This window comes from Anopheles cruzii, chromosome 3 (genome assembly GCF_943734635.1).
Source record: "Anopheles cruzii chromosome 3, idAnoCruzAS_RS32_06, whole genome shotgun sequence".
Taxonomy (NCBI): Eukaryota; Metazoa; Arthropoda; class Insecta; order Diptera; family Culicidae; genus Anopheles; species Anopheles cruzii.
In genome coordinates this window covers 7,385,070-7,391,069 of record NC_069145.1, presented here as the reverse complement: position 1 = coordinate 7,391,069, position 6,000 = coordinate 7,385,070, and positions in this window count along the sequence as shown.

Here is a 6,000-nt window from a genome sequence, read left to right as displayed (position 1 = left end):
AGCGTTCGGTTGTGGACGAGCCCCTTGAGGTCCCGCAGCAACAGAGCAAAACCAAGCTGAGGTGATGCACTTTTTGCTGCATCCATGCAAATAACTCAAACCCCCTTACTCGTCGTTGGGGTTTGCGAAAAATATAAAGCCCGGAAACAACCAACAACATTTTGCATAGAATTTATGACGATGAAATCTTGAAAGGGGCCCAGTAATTGCAGGTGCTTGCATGAGTTGTGTGGCATTGCAGATATTTATTGATCGATTATTACACGTGAGGCTATCGAAATGGGAACAATACATTTTCGCATAATAAAGTCGATGCGATCGGTTAGCCACCATCTCTGCGTCTATTGTGGTGTACTCAAAGGAGTGCTGGTTTCAAATGTTGGTGCTGATGTTTGGACAGATGTTGCGGAATGTCTGTGTGACTTGCATTCCGATGGCTGAATTGTTTGCTGGAAATGTTCAGAAATGGTACAAAATTGGATAGACCAGTAAATGTCTTGTGGTGGCTTATGATGAACTGAGCGAAACACTTGGTTGCCGCTTCCCAACTTGACCACTCAGGTGGTTTGGGTTTGCTTCTAGGGCACCGCAGTATGGGTCACGGGTTAATTTGAATATTTATCTTCCTATGGCTTTGGCTTGTGCATGCTTTCCCTCAACCACGGTACGTGTGGAATTTTCAATATTTGTAGGCAATTACAAATTAAAAGCTTTTATAGCGTTCATCTTCTCAGCACAATATGCCTCTGGACCGGAGCTTCTATTGCTAATACAATCGACTTGTTTTCCAAAAAAACGGTAATTTTCCCTTTTATGGCACCGTTTCGGGTTTAATAACGGAATCCCGTTGTTTTTGCTGCTTTCCACAAGGTGTTGTGTAAACGAGCACTTCGTTGAAGAAATTGCTAGTTGGTTCAGGGAATCAGGAACGGTGTGTTCAGGGAGCGTGTGGTGGAGCTCCGAAAGTGGTGTCCCTACTTACAACTCAAGGGTGGCCACTACGCGAGAAACACGCGTCCCAAGACGTAGACGTAGTTCGCGGATCGTGCCACGTTCGTGGTTTACTCCCTCGCTCACTGATAGATGCCGTCCCGAGGGAGGACCCTATTTTGGGCCAGCGGCTTTTGCCACTGGACCCAAGACGGAAGCCGCGAGGGACACCGCGTGGGGCGGGCCTCCCCGACTAGGGGAATAAGATAAAATTAATTTAAAATTTCCTTCATCAACTCAACGTGTGCCGAGGGCACTGTGTTTTCAATAATGAAGCCATGAAGCCACTGATCAACTCTTCCCGGCAGGGGGAAGATGGAATTCAGCCTCCCGGTGCCCGCGGGCAGGGTTTGGGGTGGGGGTTCAACTTGAACCCGCGTCGCATATTTTGCGCCCGTTTATCCCATGCCCCGGCTAATGCTGAAAGGGCCCACGCCCCGGCTAAGACTGGTAGATTAAGTGAACAGTTTAAAGGGCGATAGAAAATTTCCACCCAAGCCAGGAAGGAAGTAAATTGACTGCCCCACGGCAATGGCGGCGGCGGAGGCGGCGGCGGATGGGAAGTGAAAATTGGAAAAGTTTCCACCCGGGTGTGCCCGGTGAGTGTCTAGTGGGCAGTATTTTTCCCGCGCTTTGCACGCTGCCACTATTCCGGGTCCGGGATAAACTTTTCCCTGGCCCACTCGGAGCTTGCGGCTTCTTGTTCGTTTTCGCTCGCAACGGCTGCAATTGTTTCACTTGATTCGAGTGACTTTCTGTCATTCCAGGGGCTACTTTCGATAACACTTACGTGCACTTTTTTGTTGCTAGTTCTCTCTCGTTCAGGCCGCCGGACGATGGAATTTCGCAAAGTTGGTCCAACCGGTCGAGTGGCCCAGCTATCGGTAACTTTGCGGCCATAAGGGAGTTTGTAAATCATAAGCAATCTCTAGTGATTGTTCACGGTCGTTGTAAGTATCGCTTTCGATCGCTGTAGGTTAACGGAATGAAAAGTTTGTTTTCGAACGACCAACATAATTTCTAGACGGTCATCGGTTGAAACAATACATACTAATCGAAGAACAGAAAGTAGAGCTAATGTTGTTTAAAAGCACAGAAATATTGTTTGAAACAGATTTTATGGATAACAGCTACAGCCACTATAAATACGGCCCAGTATCAATTTAAAACCCCTTTAGAAGCTTCAGAACAAAACTGCAGTTCATTGGCAACCCAAACTGAACAGAAAAGCTTAGCTTGGAAACAGTACACGTGCGAATTTAATTTGGAGTTGAATTACTTTTAAATAACTGTTATTAACCCAAAGTCCAAATATTTATTAAACAGTTCACGATAACTCGGCAACGCTCTATCACAAAGCGAAAGTTTAGTCTCGTGTAGTTCTTCACGGAGCAGTCCAAGGATGAAACTATTCTTCATTTAAGTTCCTCTGTCCAACATCCAACGGGCTCCTCCGGGAGAGCACCGGTGCTTCGTTTTAAATCTGCGCTTTTTACACCTGAACGGTGCAGAAGCATTGGGGAACGAGCTCTCATAATGCACCACGTGGGCACCGTCACTACGTTCGACGAGAAAGTTGTTCTTTCGGGAGCGCGAACGAGACCCATGTTATACACGGGTCGTCGTGGTACAGTAACGAATCTTAAACTAAACTGTCGATGTGATTGGCGGATGGTGGTCGCTCGCAAAAACATACCCAACTCGCCGGCGAAGATGCAGGAAGCTGTCAGGAAGGAGCGGACCTTAAGAACGGCCACCGAACAGCGTCGGGTCGGGTAACGATGCACTGGGGAAACATTAAACCACCCCCCACCCGACCCAGTTTGGTAGCCCGTTGTGTTCTGTGGCCATATGAGCGAGTGGTGCACCCAGCACCACACACACACACGGAACTGATAGAGGACCTTCGAGGACCATATTTGCGTTTCAGCGACTCGCTGCGAACATTCGCAGTTGAGTGCAGATTAGTGCAAAGTGACGCTTTTCGTAACGGATCCTTTCTCGGCGGATGGAACAATCACACGCAATCACGGTTTGCGGATTTCATCAATCTGACGGATGGGGTTTTGTTTCTGGAGAGCGCAACCGCCGTTAATAGATTTCCGATTGGGCTCTATTGACAGTGACTCAGGATGCGGATTTGGGTTGGATTTTACAACGGGCGTGGAAACAGGCTCTTCGCTCTTCAATTGCTAGCCTCTCTTAATGTAACACCTAAAAGCATTTCAAAAAGTAGTTTGAATTCATTTTTCTTAGTTTGCGCCATGTTTATTATGAGTGTATCGTTCTGTAACAGATAGGCAAAAAGGAAACGATTACATAGATTTTTATTAAGATTAGATGGAAAGGGACAGTCTTAATAATTTCATAGCAGCAGAAAGCAAACATTAATGAACTAAATTTTGCACGGCATGTTGGAATGGAAAAAAAGTTAATATCAGCTTAATGTTTCTAGCTAAAGGAGAGAAGATAATAGTTTTCCTCCCCAAGTTGTTTTCGTTTCAATGGCACAGAAGCCCTACCCCTAGAAGCCCTAGAAGCCTACCTTCCAACGTTCTCGATTCTTTTATCCCGGCAACAAAATCCAATGAGTGTTGCAGGTCTAATGAGATTTTCGAATGTTGTTTTTCGATCTTTTCCACATTCTGTTTCTATTGATAAGATAATGAAATTGGATCATTCGTTGGTTGCGATTCGTGGAACTTTAAATGAATGCTTTTTGAAACGATGGCTTTTTTTTAAACAAAAAAATGGTGCTGTGTTTCTTCTGCAATGTCTCAATATGACAAATTAGATGCAGTTGAATGTGCTAGTGATTTGTTAGTTTGTCACTTTAATCTGGCGCATATAATTTTCGACGCTGTTAATGGCGCAAAAGGTGAAACGTAATTCATCATTCACCCAAACGCACAGTTCGGCGAAGAAAATGACCTGGCAGCCAGAAGGCTGCCAGAAAAACGTTTGTTGGAAACAATTAATGATCCTGCAAAAAGGACCACACGCAGTCCTGAAGTAGTGGCCCACTGAGACCAACGAACGATTGCCATAATTCAGCGTGGTAGTTACCGTGCCCGACGACGGGACCAACTTTCTGCTGATTGATTGAGAGCTCGTTGATCATGCCGCTGACAAGAAGGTTAAACGGTTCTCAAGCCCAGGAGTAAGAAAAACAAATAAATTTTAAAACTTCACCAGTTACAACACTCGTCACTCGGAGCCACGGAACCGCTCCAGATCGGTTGCGAGCGTATGCCAGACACACTTAATTTCTTTTTAATTTGGTTCCCTCGAAAAGTCCGGCGTGGCCTAAGGCTCTTCGGCCACAAATGATAAAGATGAGTAATGGCTGCGAAAATAATTTAGCAAACCAGCCGAGCGCGGTTCCGATTCGCGGTTCGCGGACTTTTATTTGGCTTGCGTTCGGCCTGGATGTTTGACCTCCCTCTTCATCTCATCTTAATCGATTCTGTGTGGTCCCAAAATGACTCATCAACGGATGACCACAAACGCAAACGACAGCAAACGAGTCAATCATCGCTTTACGCGCTTTTTGGGATCCTCTTTTTCGTCCTTTGATAAACGTTTGCTGTTTTAAATGAAGTTAGAGCTTCATATTGAGTAGTCCTGCCATTCCTAAGTGATTTACAATATTTGTTCACCAAACTAACATCTTGTGAATGATCTCAGCTTTTGTTGATATTTGCTTCTTTGTAATGATTGTTGCAGGCTAATATTAAACATCCATTTAACAGTAGATATTTCAACAAAACAAAAGCCCGTGTGCCAGAGGCGAAGCGCGCATTACATCAGACGTCCACAGCTGTGTGCGCCACTATTAAAGGACTATTGCGCGTCTGTCGGTAACACGCTGCTCTCTGACAAGGACTGACAGTCTTATTGCAATCTCGCGCAATTCCTATCAAGGAATAAACAAAAAAACAATAGCACCACAGTTCCAACTCCTTGGACCGTGGTCGCGATGATGAGGACAGTGGGTTCGGCCCAAGATTTGCATGCTGCACGTGATCGCGCCCGGCCGTGAGTCCCGGAAGCGTCGCTTCAGTGCGGATTGAAAAGGATTGTTTGGTTTTTGCCGTAACAGGGTACGGTCCACGGAGTCGGATACGTCTGCCCAGGAACATGTGACTCCCAAGGGACCGAAGTTCCTTCCCGGAAAGCCCCTTTTGTGTTGTACAAAATTTACGAATCTTTGCCCGGCACTGTGGGCACCAGGCACTTCGAGCGCTGTGTGGTCGGTTCTGTGTTACGCGTGCCACTCCAATCGTAATCGTGGAGCTCCACCACCAAGGGTGTCCGCTGGGTAGTGGTGGGCGTTTAGCGAACATTATTTACATATGCCGTTCCCGTTAGCTGGCACATAAATTTCCATTGTCTTGAGAAATGTGAGGCTCGCGTGCTCGGCGAGACAAGAAGTGCAGGCCCGGCCTGGCGGCACCAAGAACGTCTTCAGTGCTCCAAGCGAAGAGAAGCGCTCCCCCCAACCGAAAATGTCAGATCCAAATTGCAAATAGCGAATTTATGGGACGTGGAGCGTGGCGTGAACATTTAAAACAATTTTATAGCTCGAACTGGCGCTCCGACCAATTGACAGAGATGTCCCCGGCAGCGACGCGGCGATGTTGATTTTCGTTTAGCGAAGACAAGCGAAAAATACGACCCCTGCCATAAATATGGATTATTAGCGTTTTCGGTGGCTTATCGAGAGGCATCGCTGGCACCGGGCCGGTAGTGCAACCGGCTGGACTTCTTAGGACACGGTCGGCAGTTAGGATCAACTCTCTGTCCGCTTTTCTCCTATGTTTATGCTCATCCTTGCACTGCTTTCTTGTCCTTTTCGAATCGGTTTTTTGCTCTGTTTTTGGGCCACCGGCAGCCGAGTTTGGAATTTCCGAACCATAACAACGACATAAATCTGATTTTGATAGCCATCGAGACGGAGCGGAGCGGAGCCGACTGATGGGCAATAAACGTAATGGGTGTGGTGATTTT